At 46.3% G+C, this 15,078-nt stretch overlaps 1 long non-coding RNA gene across 1 annotated transcript in view; it reads right to left on the bottom strand.

Moving 5' to 3' along the window:
- Nucleotides 1–8,505: 8,505 nt before the first annotated feature.
- Nucleotides 8,506–15,078, bottom strand: part of LOC119969969 — a 32,390-nt gene continuing 25,817 nt past the window's right edge. Inside the window, exon 3 of the long non-coding RNA XR_005461494.1 lies at nucleotides 8,506–8,824. This is a non-coding gene — a long non-coding RNA (uncharacterized LOC119969969). The remainder of the gene's footprint in view (nucleotides 8,825–15,078) is intronic.

Below are 15,078 nucleotides of genomic sequence, written 5' to 3' on the forward strand. Positions count from 1 at the left end.
CCCTCACTTCCACCCTATCCCCGTAACCCAATAACCGCTCCTAACATTTTTGGACACTAAGGGCAATTTAGCATGGCCAATCAACCTAACCTGCACGTCTTTGGACTGTGGGAGGAAACCGGAGCACCCGGAGGAAACCCACACAGGCACGGGGAAAATGTGCAGACTCCGCACAGACAGTGACCCAGCAGGGAATTGAATCTGGGACCCTGGTGTTGTGAAGCCACAGTGCTAACTACTGTGCTACCATGATGCCCAACCATGACCTTCGTAAGTTCATAAGATACAGGAGCAGAATTAGGCCATTTGGCCCATCGAGTTTGCTCCGCCATTCTATCACGGCTGATATGTTCCTCATCTGCTACCTACAATGTTACAGACCAAGAGCTGAATTGCAAAATCAGCCAGAGCATCTCCTCCCTATAGCACATGACCTAGGAGCGGGAGTCGGCAATCTAGCATCCTGAGCCTAAACACCTTCAATGTGATCATGGCTGATCCCACCCTAGCCTCAACTCCACTGTCCTGCCCATTCTCCATAATCCTTCAACCCATTACCAATTAAAAATCTGTCCAACTCCTCCTTAAATTCACTCACTGTCCCAGCATCCACCGCACTCTGGGGTAGTGAATTCCACAGATTCACAACCCTTTGGGAGAAGTAGATTACCCTCAACTCTGTTTTAAATTTGCTGCCGCTTATTCTAAGATTATGACTTCTCGTTTTAGAATTCCACACAAGAGGAAGCATCAGCTCCACGTCTACTTTATCCTTACCCTTTGGCATCTTGTACACCTTTAAAAAAAATAAATTTAGAGTACACAATTCATTTTTTCCAATTAAGGGGCAATTTTAGCGTGGCCAATCCACTTAGCCTGCACATCTTTGGGTTGTGGGGGTGAAACCCACACAAACACGGGGAGAATGTGCAAACTCCACACGGACAGTGACCCAGAGCCGGGATCGAACCTGGGAACCTGACGCCATGAGGCAGCAGGGCTAACCCACTGCACCACCATGCTCCTCATTCATTAAGAAATACACAGCAGGTGCTGCATTCAGAACTGTGCCCACAGCCTTAAAAGCGCCAGGCCCAGATTCAAAAGAAGATGGGGGAAGAGCTGGGCAAAAGAAAAACAGGCAGTATGATGGCCCTTCGGACCCACATCTGCTGGTCCCGACGAAAGACTGACTGCAACTGAATAGTTTGTGCCGAGGTTCTCACTCAGGAAAGCAGGACAGCCAACAATCGAGAATATACTTTGGGAACCAAACATCCTCCCCTCAAAGATAAACCACCCGGGATCTGTTCAAACCAATGCTCCTTCAACTGAAAAGGTAGATTGAAAGTGATTGAAGTGCTCCCCCTGCCAAAGCACTTGAAGCATCCTCTGCCGTGTTGTATTAATCAGCAAGAAGCTTAAATTCTCACACTGACGAAAGTCTTGTTTTTGCGGAAGGGATTGAAATAGAATCGATGGGATGGGGAACAAAAATTACTGACTAGCTAAGTCTCCTTTCAATTTTCAGACAATGACCTCGATCTGTTGGTGAGTGACGCTCATAGAGTCATAGAATTCCTACAGTGCAGAAGGAGGCCATTTGGCCCATCGAGTCTGCGCCGACCCTCTGAAAGAGCACCCCATCCAGGCCCCATCTCCGTAACCTCATGTAAACTTTGGAAACCAAAGAGGCAATTTAGCCAGGACTGTGGGAGGAACCGGAGCACCCGGAGGAAACCCACACAGATACAGGGAGAGAGTGCAAACTCCACACAGACAGTCACCCAAGGCCGGAATGAAACCCGGGTCCTTAGCGCTGTGAGGAGACAGTGCGAATTCCTGTGCACTGTGCCACGCCACAGTGTGGAGGCCTACCCCGGTGATTGCGTTTGGATCTACATTCTTATCTTCTCCACTGGCTGCAGAAGTAACCTGCTCGCCAGGCTGCAGTGCAGATGTGCTGGTGAACAATTGGAAAGGCCCAGTGGTGAGGAGCAATTTGTGGTGAATCCATGGCCTTTTTGGCATCACGATCTGAAGGCACAGTCCCAGATGTCTGTCGTCAGCGCAATGACTGGTAAGTATTTTTAATCAGTTCAGAACTTTTCTTTATTCTGCCATCCTACCTTGACTCCCCATCCCACCCTGCAACTGTAGTTCTGTTCACATCCGCAACCCCCCCCCCCCCCACCCCCCACCGCTAACCACCCCACTGGCTCTACTCACCACCCTCCCCTGCCCCCTCCCCCGTTCTTCAACCACCATCACCCCCATCTCTTCTTCTCTGGCATTGGCAGGAACAGGAGGCTGGGTCGCCAGTTGAAGGGGAGCGGGGACAGGGAGAGGCGCGGGTGAGGAGAGGCAAGAGTGCAATAGGCAGGGAGGGGGGCAGTGACCAGACTAAGGAGTGCCAGGGCAGTGGGGGAGGGCTGCTGAGAAGTACTGGGTTCCCAGGATAATGCAGGAGGTGAGTGGGCGGAACCAGCGGTGCCGGGGAAGGGGGGGTTTCGGTGAGCAGAACCAAACACAATGGTGTTGGGGGAAGAGGGGCAGTAGGGGAGAGATAAATTAATTGGGAAGGGGCCAACTGGGGACCACCAGTGGTCCTTGGCTCTTTACGCAGGTTGGTTAAACATATCTCTCTGATGATGGCTTCCAACCTGAAGAACCATAATAACAATAATCTTCTTGATTGTCACAAATAGACTTATATTAACACTGCAATGAAGTTACTGTGAAAGTCACCTAGTTGCCACACTCTGGCACCTGGTCGGGTACACAGTGGGAGAATTCAGAATGTCCAATTCCCCTAACAGCACATCTTTAGGGAGGAAATCGGAGCACCCGGAGGAAACCCACGAAGACACGGGGAGAACGTGCAGACTCCGCACAGAGAGTGGCCCAAGCTGGGAATCGAACCTGGGACCTTGGCGCTGTGAAGCAACAGTGTTAACCGCTGTGCGATCTTGCCACCCATACTTAGCTGAGTGCAGCCAACTCAGGGAAATGTGCTCCCCGAAACCCAGGAAACTCAGCTATATTCAAGTTCATATTTCTAATTTCCTGTCATATCCTGTTTAAATCTTGTCCGAAAGACTGTTCGGAAAGTGCTGTCAATTGCTGGATAAATCCTGAATAAGACCATCGATATCAGGTTGTCCCTTTTGGGAAGGCTAAGTGGGAAATGGTGTATGACGAAATACATTTTACGTTAAATATTACATTTTGTTGAGAGGCGGCTTTTTCAGAATCCCGGCAACTTCCTCCTGAAACTTGTCAAAGAAAGTACTCGGCATGGAAGACCCTTCATGTCCAGTAAAGCTGGAATGATAAAAATAATTGCTCGCTCTTTGAGTTTATTATTTGTAGATAAGCTTAGCTTTGATGTTGCATTAATACGTGTCGATGAGTAAGGTTATGGCATTTTCCCCTCACAGGTACCATATTAAAAATTTAAGCTATTGGTCTGTTTAAGTGAAGTAACTTTATGGAAAGTAAACCCAATTAATACAGAACATTATTTAGGAACCTGTTCACTGAGAGATCAAATAAGGCGCTTGTGATGTGGAAGATGAGAAGACCCAGGGCTGTGTTATAAATGACAAACAAGTTGTTCAAACAATTTATTGAATTTTTCTCGTTAATATTTTGTTTGCATTTTTTATGGAAAGTTCTAAATCGCAATAGTGTTTGATTGTACATTAATCTTTAATCGTTAATAATTTAGATGGTCACAAGTAGACTTACATTGACACCACAATGAAGCTACTGTGAAAATCCCCTAGTCACCACACTCCGGCGCCTGTTCGGGTACACTGAGGGAGAATTCAGAATGTCCAATTCACCTAACAGCACGTCTTGGATTGGATTTGTTTATTGTCACGTGTACCGAGGTACAGTGAAAAATATTTTTCTGCGAGCAGCTCAACAGATCATTACGTACATGGGAAGAAAAGGGAATAAAAGAAAATACATAACAGGGCAACACAAGATATACAATGTAACTACATAAGCACTGGCATCGGATGAAGCATACAGGGTATAGTGTTAATGAGGTCAGTCCATAAGAGGGACATTTAGGAGTCTGGTGACAATCAGATTAGGGCAATCAATTGGGAGTCTGGTGAGGAGTCTTTTGGGGCTTGTGGGAGGAAACCGGAGCACCCGGAGGAAACTCACGCAGATACGGGGAGAACGTGCAGACTCCGCACAGACAGTGACCCAGACGGGAATCGAACCTGGGACCCTGGAGCTGTGAAGCAAAAGTGCCAACCACTGTGCTACCATGGAGACAGCTACTGTTTGCAGCTTTGAGGGAGCTCAAAGGATTAAAAAAAAGCGTTGCTGCCTGCCAACCTGGCACCAAAAGAGGACCTCGATGCCACGTGGTCAGCAAAAGGTGTGAAAATGATTCGCCCCAAGCAAGTCTGGGGCTAGATGGCCAAGCCAATGTAATCAAGGTAGCCAGGTCTCATGTGGGCAGGGGGCGATGTGCAGGATACATATAGGCTTCTCCTGGCAAGTTAGAAATTATGACCTCAAAGTCCTCTAGACACAAGCCGATTGGTTTGTGATCACAGCAGGAGGAGCCAGAGAAGACACCAAAGAGAACCAATGGCAACATCACCTGTATCTAGGCAGCTTTGAGGAGCATGGATCAAACTCCACTCTTTCCTATTAAGCATTTTCATTCGATCATTTAGTAAATGAGCACTGATAACTGGGTAGCATGGTAGCACAGTGGTTAGCACCGCTGCCTCACAGCACCAAGGACACAGGTTCAATTCCGGTCTTGGGTGACTGTGTGGACTTTGTATATTCTCCCGTGTCTGCGTGGATTTCCTCCGGATGCTCTGGATTCCTCCCTTAAGTCCCGACAGGTGTGCAGGTAAGGTGGATTTGCCGTGCTAAATTTCCCCAAAGGTTAGGTGGGGGTCACAGGGTTACGGGGATAAGGTGGGGGTGCTGTTTCGGAGGGCTGGTGCAGGCTCAATGGGCCAAATGGCCTCTTTCTGCACTGTAGAGATTCTGTGAAACTTGCTGAATTGAAACCCTTGTCTGTTCCCCAATGCCTTGATCCAAGAACACAGTTCAGGTCAGGGAATATTACAGACGCTGGTCACCTCGCTACTGTGTTCAGTATTTGCAACACCCACATCTTCACACTTTCACGCCATCTCCTCTAACAAACGTATGAAGAAAGGATTCTGCACCTGGAACCCTCAATCTCGGCAGAGAGATTACAACTCCAAGCTCGTCTTTCTGAGAGTTTGGCCGGGTCACCTTGGTTGTCTGCAGATTAACAGGTGCATTGAATTATGTGCATCTTCAGGTTTTGCACTTCCTTGGGTAAGAAAAACGAGCAACTGAACTCTCCGAAGGTGAAATATGAATTTTCTTGTCCAGATCAATAATTTAGTGTCAATTTTGTTGACTTTTATGAGCTTCTCGTCTTGTGGGCCCAGGTCCAAGACGAGGTTGTCTAAGCTTGTTTCCTGTAGCAGCCTCTCAACCAAGAGGCAGAGGAACAATTTGTCCCATCGGTGTATGCTGGATTCATAAAAGATCCCAGATGGTGATAGGGCCCGAAAACAAGGATATCCAACTTCTGACTCAACCCCCTAGTCCTTCAGACACATGCAACTTAATCATCTTTGTTCTACGATTTTCCATTTGTTGGTTTGTCACATCTGACCTTTGTTGCATCGATGGTTCGTAAAGGCTTATCTTTAGAACTCCTGCCTCATTTGTTTTGATGGAGTTTTTCTTACTCTGTAACTAACTTTGAGATAGTTGGTATGTATATTATCCTGAAACTATTAATTGAGAACTATTTACACAGGCCTCATGGTAAACACAGGGTTCCATGCGCACCGTCTAATCGGAATCTTGCTGCCCTGGAGCTTCTTGGTCATCCGACCCTGATGTCATACTCACATTATCATAACCATCCTTGATTCATTGACACAACCATTAATCCTTTAGTTCTACATCGTTGGTAAATAAATCCTAAATAATGGGCCTAAAGGTTCGGAGACTGAAAGATCTGCCCCAAATTTGAGAAGATATGTTTCGGGACCCTCTGGAAGTCCTGATGTGCAGACATGTAGTGGAATTACTTGTGGTTTTAAGCTTCTGATGGACAATTTTCCAGTTCCCCAGGACTTTCTGCAAATGTCTTTGACTCAATAACTTGTAAATTTGGGAGATTCTGATGTGCTCACCTGAGTAGCTACCCGAGAAATGTTTAATAGATTAAAAACTCGGCTAAAACCGGGACAAATCCACACCTGTCCCCCTAATCAGTCCTCTTCTGACCCTTTTGACTACCCCCAGGATGACCTGACTACCCCTCTGACCACCCAACTACCCACACTGAGCCTCTGCTCGATCCAACCCGACTGTCTCCGTGGCCCAACCCAGCTACCTTCCTGACTACCTAACTACCCTTCGGCCCGACTACTAGCCTCCAGCCAGACCTAACCACCCGCAACCATCTGACCTCTCACCCAACCCAACTGACCCTGACCTGACCCAACCCTACTCCTTCGCAATTCATTCTGACTACCCCCTACTCGACCTGACTACCCCTCCTGACTAACCTTAACCACCTGACTTTATGTGACTGCACAATGACCCACCTACCCACCTCATCCACCTCCCCACTTCACTGACCTTACCAACCTACCCACATATCCACTCCCCTACCTACCATCCCACCCACATATTCACCTCAAACACCCATCAACATCACCCACTCACCAATCTACCCAGCTTTTGTGCCTCCCTCCCACCTACTCACCACACCCACATCACCGACCTGCCCAAATCACCCACCCACGTCACCTAACTTGCAAACCTACCCACCTCACCCACTCACTCCCCATACTCATCTAATCCACCTCCCCACAATACCCACCTATCCACTCACCCGCCTACACATTCATTCACTCACATATTCTTCCTCTCATCCATTCACTGATATTAAGGGTGGAGTTTGAAACTTAACATACAGCAGCCAGTGCTGTAACATGTTGGTGCGGCCTATCTTGTCGTGGTTCTGCCCTGCTTCGATGAAGTTCCCCAGGGAACAGTGCACCACGCATTTCAATACCCCAGAGGAAAATCACACAAGGGTCAACTTGGGGGAATGTTCTAGCAGGAGGGCAATCCGCTTATCATTGTAGCTGCCCAGAAGATTCGGGCCTATGATCTGGGTCAACAAAGTGAGCTGTCAAGAAAATAATGGATTAATCTTTCTCTGTGGATTCAGAGGATTCCTGGCAGGAGCTGATGCAGTTCACAGCTTTGTATATTCTCGTCTTTATGGGGTCCCATGTCTGTGGGGTGAGTTTCCTGGGAGGGTTCCCTGGGGGGGGGGGGAGGAAGAAGGGCTCCCTTGGGGGAGGGGTTTGCTGGGGGGTGGGGGTATCCACATACATTCACGCGGTGTTCAAGGTGGAGAGTATATTTGCCCACAGTCACCTTGTGTGTTTGAAAGGAATTTTGTGTTAAATGAAAATGAAAATCGCTTTATTGTCACGAGTAGGCTTCAATGAAGTTACTGTGAAAAGCCCCTAGTCGCCACATTCCGGCGCCTGTCCGGGGAGGCTGGTACGGGAATCGAACCGTGCTGCTGGCCTGCTTGGTCTGCTTTAAAAGCCAGCGATTTAGCCGAGTGAGCTAAACCAGCCCCTGAGCTAAACCAGCCCCTGTAAGGAGACCATTGTAGATTAAGGTGTACTTTGCAATCCGTGTTACTCTTAAAACCGGTGTGTAATTGTTAAGCTGAGAGGCCCGTATTGTATCATAATCCAAATTTTTCATGTTCAATAAATGTTGTTTTTGTTAAAACTAATTTGCGGTTCTGTGATTCGCTCACACACTCACATATTCTTTTTACCCACTTTTTACGCAAAAAAAGTAAATGTTACAGTCTTTTGAGCCAGGGTTCCATTCTGGGATCTTCCCGTCCAGTTATAACATCAACTGGGATCGTAACAATAGTACCAGACACTTTGGCCATTTTTTGAGGACTAACCATAATTATTTATGCAAAACGATACACCTCATGACATCCAGATAATGTTCCAGGTTTTTTTAAAATTTAGAGTACCCAATTCATTTTTTCCAATTAAGGGGCAATTTAGTGTGTTCAATCCACCTACCCTGCACATCTTTGGGTTGTGGGGGTGAAACCCACGCAGACACGGGGAGAATGTGCAAACTCCACACGGACAGTGACCCAGAGCCGGGATCGAACCTGGGACCTCAGTGCCGTGAGACTGCAGTGCTAACCACTGCACCACCGTGCTGGCCATAATAGAACATAGAATATTACAGCGCAGTACGGGCCCTTCGGCCCTCGATGTTGCGCCGACCCCAGGTTATCCATCAACCTGTTCCAGGTTGATGGATAAATGGAAAGAAATCCTCAGAGGCATCAGCAGTGTGGATTGAAGAGTTAAAGTGGAAGAAGGTCAAGAGTAAACACAATGTTTAGTCATTACAAGGCTTACCATTTATTAGAACATAAAAGTACAGCAATTGGCAAAGGTCATTTTTTAACAGGAGCTACCAGCCACTGCAGCCCATCCTATTTTTCAAATGACATTTTGCTCGTAAGTCAGTTTTTTTTCTCCAATTTAACACCATTCCATCAAATGTTACTTTGCAGCAGAAGATCATGCACATCCTGTGCAGGAGAGTTTTCACCCGTCTCCTGCTCTCTCTCTCAGGATTACAATAGGCCTGCTCTCAGCCATGCCCCTTGTTCGAATATATTAGTGGAAGGCCCAGTCCACTGTGGTGATATGCATCACTGTAAATACACAAGGGGTTAATGTGAATACACTAAGACTAAGTAAACACTAGAGGGAGCACCAGAGACATCATGACATGCAGACATACAGCTAATGAACATATAGAATAGGACACGACCAATGGGCAGTCAAGACGCCCAAAGGTGACACTACCACAAGGGGGCAACCCATATAAAAGGACAGGGCACACATGCTCTTTCTCTTTTCCACAGGCGACACTTAGGAGTGGAACAGGGGCAGATCAGAAGCATCACACCCACCACGTGGCTTAGAGCAGACTGGTTAGTTAGCCTGAGTTACTACAGCAAGATTAGCAGGAGAGTCGAACCCAAGTAGGAGAATTGTTAATTGTTCAATAAATGTGTTAAACCTATCTCCAAGTCTGAACCTTCCTTTGTCAGAGTATACATCAAGGAAGCAGCTTATGCTACATGAAGAAGCATAACGCAACAGCCACCATGCTGGGTAGGAATCCTCCCGCGAAGAAAAAAAGGATGAGAATTCAGCAGCGCTGGGGTGGAAGGTGGCATCGTCAGAAACGGTGCGACTGAGTTGAAGAAGGTGGGAAAGTGGTAACGGGGTCTCTGCAGGAAACAAGAGTGTGAGGAAGGGTAGTCAAGGCAGCGACGGGAGCACGTGGGTTTGCAGTGAATGTTAATTGAGAGCCTATCTCCAGAAATGGAGACGGAGAGGCGAAGGGAGGGAAGGGAAGAGTCAGGGTTTGGGCCAGGTGAAGGTGAGCGGAAAAGGTGGAAGTTGGAATTTGGAACACTTCGAACAGCAATGCTGAAGTATCCTCGCTTACCGCCGGCATTGAACATGGTGAGTCAACTGCTGGGGCAGCGCAACTTCAAAAATAGTCCCAACAAGTGCTGAAAACTAATTTAATAGTGTTTTAAATATTTCGCCTGAGTCTCTGATGCCCACAGTCAAACCTGATCTCATATAGCGAAGCGTGCTTCTGTCGTGGGACCCATATGCCTGCTGCCGTTTTGAACAATGAGGTGCCAAAGGACATCCAGGCCTAGAACCATTTCTTTTTGATCAAGATGGCCCTGAGCATTAATCAGAAAATGTGCAAATACAACATTCAGTAAAGCAGCTTTTCGCTCCATAGGTATCAGAGAGAACTGACATTTTGCATGCCTGCCATTTCAAGTACTTTCAGCCGCCCGGGATCGCTCTCTTCCAAGCAGCTAAATTAATGACTGTTGTTTTTGTGCTGCTGAGCGGAACTAACTTCAGACGGGCAGAATCATGGTTTGGCATTTTGGCACAAGGGACGGCTGTAAACACCAAGGTTGCATTCAACCTCGGCATGACTGGGAGTACTAGAGCGTTCGATTGCTTGTGGGCCTTGACAATGAAAAGAAATAGAACAACTGTGACCGCCTATTCCAGGAGCGTTTTACCTCAGGACGCTCGTGACACTGCAGCACACGCCCCACTGCTGTCCCTTGTTGGAGTGAAGCTTCTGTTTGGGGCAGAATTCCCAAACCCATCGCTGAGTTCATGAGGAAAGAAGTACTGACTGCACAAGGCTTGCCTGTGCTGAAAAAACTTTCCACTCAGTTTCATGCAGCGATGGGAGAACATGCCAGAAGCACATCTTGAGCGAGTTAATCTGAGCCATTTGAACTGATTTACCGACAGGTTCTTCAAGCACATGACGAGGTCCAAGTTGTGCGAGAAAGTAGATGAAAAATCCCAAAATGTCGTGCAGGTACAGCGGGCAGCTCTCATAGCTCAGAAACTGCTGATTCAGGGTTCAAAAATCCGTTTCTTCAGGTTCCCCCTCGGCAATCGGATTCTGTAGAATTATAAAACGGTTGTAACACGGAAGGAGGCCGTTCTGCCCTTTCATGTCCGTGTCGGCTCTCTGCAAGAACACCCGAGCTGGTTCCGCTCACCTGCCTTTTCCCTGGAAGCCTGCCGATATTTTTCTCTTCAGATAACTCTCCAATAGACTTTGGAAAGCCAGGTTTGAGTCTGCCTCCGCCACAATCTCTGGCAGCACATTCCAGATCCTGACCACTTGCTCCGTAAAACGGTTTTCCTCAGGTCTCCATTGCTTCTTTCGCCAATGCCCCGAAATCGGTGTGCGCTCTAGTTATCAACACTTCTTCTAACAGGAGCAGTTTCTCCCCAGCAACTTCTTCCAGACCCCATCATAATGTTGAAGGCATATTTAATGATATGCATAAGCAATTCTATATGTTAACATGCATACCTCCAACCAGCAGGTGGCAGTAGAGATGTACCACATGATAGAACATGCAGTGCAGAAGGAGGCCATTCGGCCCAGCAAGTCTGCACCGAACCACTTAAGCCCTCACTTCCACCCTATCCCAGCAACCCAATAACCCCTCCTTACCTTTTTGGTCACTAAGGGCAATTTATCACGGCCAATCCACCTAACCTGCACGTCTTTGGACTGTGGGAGGAAACTGGAACACCCGGAGGAAACCCACGCAGCCACAGGAAGAACGTGCAGATTCTACACAGACAGTGACCCAGCGGGGAATCGAACCTGGGACCCTGGTGCTGTGAAGCCACAGTGCTATCCACTTGTGCTGCTGTGATACTGCAGCCTCAAGGAGTTAGGAGTCGTCATGTTTAGTGTTAACTCACATATTCTAGTTATTAACAGTTCATAGTTTAGTAGTATTAGGATTGTTTTCCTTCCCACGTAATTGCAATTTAATAAATCTTTAACTAGTCACAAACTGGACGTTCTCTGATGCACTGACTCAATCATTGCAACGCACTAGAATGTAATAATTCCAAAATTAATCTGAAAAAGGAGTAAATTTAATAGTGACCGTGTCAAAGTGGTGCTAAAGTGGTGCCTGGTCATTGCAAAAACACTCATAAGACAAAAGTGCTATTAAAATGATTTAGTTTCAGCATGATAATTTTAATAATTAATAAAACATACATTTGAATAGTTTGTTGTTAAAATAATACATTTCTTAAATTAAATTTTGTTTACTTAAATTAAGATATTTAATTAAAATATTAAACATGCGACATAATACTAAAATAATAATATTTTGATACAAATTAAAATTTTACTTTGTTAAAATAACACTGAAGTAATTTAGCATTTTGATAAATATGTTGTATAAATATGTAAATGTATAGGCGACATGAATGAAAAATGAAAATCGCTTATTGCCACAAGTAGGCTTCAAATGAAGTTACTGTGAAAAGCCCCTAGTCGCCACATTCCGGTGCCTGTTCGGGGAGGCTGTTACCGGAATTGAACCGTGCTGCTGGCCTGCTTTCAAAGCCAGCGATTTAGCCCAGTGTGCTAAACATCTTCAGTGAGGCGAGATTACATGGCCACAGAGCACAGAGAGAGATTGCTCTATGTAGAACCTCATGCAAAGTTTGTATTGCACATCATTGGTATTATTTTAAATATAAGAAAAAGCTTACTAACAGCCTTGCCTCCAGCATTATCTATAAATAGCATGACAAACCCCATCTGAGACTCACAACAATGATAACAGACGGTGACAGCAGAAAACGTGACACAAGAAGGAATCACTGAAGAACCTAGCAACAATGGAAGAAGCAGTGGAAAGAGAGAGATGCACCCAATGCCATCCCTAGCCCAGAGTATGGCAAAGTTACCAAAAAGTACCATTTTGGCAAAGCTGGATTGGAACAGTCGATTCTGGTTGATACGGTTGAAAGAGGGCTCCAAACTACTGACTACCGACCACACCGACAATTTCTCAGAACATAGAACATAACAGCGCAGTACAGGCCCTTCGGCCCTCAATGTTGTGCCGACCTGTGAAACCCCTCTAAAGTCCCTCTACACTATTCCCTTATCGCCCACATGCCTATCCAATGACCATTTGAATGCGTTTAGTGTTGGCGAGTCCACTACTGTTGCAGGCAGGGCATTCCACGCCCTTACTACTCTCTGAGTAAAGAACCTACCTCTGACATCTGTCCTATATCTATCTCCCCTCAATTTAAAGCTATGTCCCCTCGTGCTAGACATCACCATCCGAGGAAAAAGGCTCTCACTGTCCACCCTATCTAATCCTCTGATCATCTTGTATGCCTCAATTAAGTCACCTCGTAACCTACTCTCTGACAAAAACAGCCTCAAGTCCCTCAGCCTTTCCTCATAAGATCTTCCCTCCATACCAGGCAACATCCTGGTAAATCTCCTCTGCACCCTTTCCAATGCTTCCACGTCCTTCCTATAATGCGGCAACCAGAACTGCACGCAATACTCCAAATGCGGCTGCAACAGAGTTTTGTACAACTGCAACATGACCTCATGGCTCCGAAACTCAATTCCTCTACCAATAAAAGCTAACACACCGTACGCCTTCTTAACAACCCTCTCAACCTGGGTAGCAACCTTCAGGGATCTATGTACATGGACACCGAGATTTCTCTGCTCACCCACACAACCAAGAATCTTATAATTAGCCCAGTGCTCTGCCTTCCTGTTATTCCTTCCAAAACGAATCACCTCACACTTTTCTGCATTAAACTCCATTTGCCGCCTGTCAGCCCAGCTCTGCAGCTTTTCTATGTCCCTCTGTAACTTGTAACATCCTTCTGCACTGTCCACAACTTCACCGACTTTAGTGTCATCTACAAATTTACTCACCCATCCTTCTACGCCCTCCTCCAGGTCATTTATAAAAATGACAAACAGCAGTGGCCCCAAAACAGATCCTTGTGGTACACCACTAGTAACTGGACACCAGTCTGAACATTTCCCATCAACCACCACCCTTTGTCTTCTTCCAGCTAGCCAATTTCTGATCAAGCATGGTGTTTGGGGCGAACATCAACAAATCTCAGCCCAAAAAAACAAATCGATGCTCATTTTACCCAACGGTATTGGCACACCTGAAACGACCCACAGTAATTGCTGTGGATGCATCAGCAACTAGGCCATGAGTTTTCAAATCTCGACAATGGAACACATAGGCCACGATATTGTGCATCCGAGTCAGTGATTGAAATGGATAAAGTTAGGCTGTAATCGATAAAGAGGCACTGGCAACCACCTGGGCCGATGAGAAACTTGGCAACTATGCCTGAGGCCTGGTGTTGACCATCCGGAGAATGGCCACTTTAATAAATTGCAAGGAACTAGCAAAGATGTCACCGAGCGTTCAAATACGTCGGCTGAGAGAAAGATGGACCATTCAAAAGGTTCAAACCTTAATGAAAAAGCGAATGGAAGGCCACTTGAATGGATTATCTGTGTGTGTCTTTCTAACACTATGTTAAGAGATAAACAACACAAAGGCTGTGAGTTTTGTTGTCTAAATCTTTTCAGTCACTTTATAATTGATCGTTTTATCTCTGGATATGTACTTGAGTAAAATCGTTGACTGCAGTCAAAATGCTGAGAGGTGATACAATCAATCTAGAGCTTGTTTAAAATAACGTCCAGAGCATTGGATCTTGCACTGATTGGCTCCGAGCTTGCTGTCTTTTGAACTCTTGACCGTCAATGCTATTGCTTGACTGTCTTAAGAAAGCAATTTCCTTCGGGCAAGACTTGAGCTGTTCAACATGGCTACCTCATTCAAGGACAGCACAACGGCGCAGTGGTTAGCACTGGGACTACGAAGCTGAGGACCCGAGTTTGAATCCCGGTCCTGGGACACTGTCCATGTGGAGTTTGCACATTCTCCCCATGTCTACGCGTGTTTCACCCCCACAACCCAAAGATGTCCAGGGTAGCTGGATTGGCCATGCTAAATTGCCTCTTCATTGGAAAAAAAATAATAATTGGGTACTCTAAATTTATTTTTAAAAGAGTGGATACCACATTCATGGTCAAAATATACTCCACAGAAATTTGAAAAGCCCAGTCCCAAAAATGGAAAACACAGATCAGACCCTTGAGGCTTTTCCATCCTTTAAGTAGATCACGGTTGATCCATTTCTTGTGTCTTTCTACCTGCAATGGGTCTGTAATCCTTTACTATCCTTGCTCCAACAAACCCATCTGCTATCTTTTTCATGCCCTGGGCTTTCTGACAGGATTTAACATTTCCCTTAATTTCTTTCATCATTGAAGGTCCATTGAGGAAAGGTGTTTATGGATGAAGCACTTTCTCCTCTGAGTTGTTTGAAGTGCAGAGGGTGGAATCTGTGAGTGGGATTTTAGGCCGGGGGTGGGGGTGGGGGAGTGGCAGGGCTGTAAAATGCTGTGAGCTGTTCAAAACCCCAATGACTTCGTCGGGAACGGAAATTCCTG

Source organism: Scyliorhinus canicula, chromosome 8, assembly GCF_902713615.1.
Source record: "Scyliorhinus canicula chromosome 8, sScyCan1.1, whole genome shotgun sequence".
Taxonomy (NCBI): domain Eukaryota; kingdom Metazoa; phylum Chordata; class Chondrichthyes; order Carcharhiniformes; family Scyliorhinidae; genus Scyliorhinus; species Scyliorhinus canicula.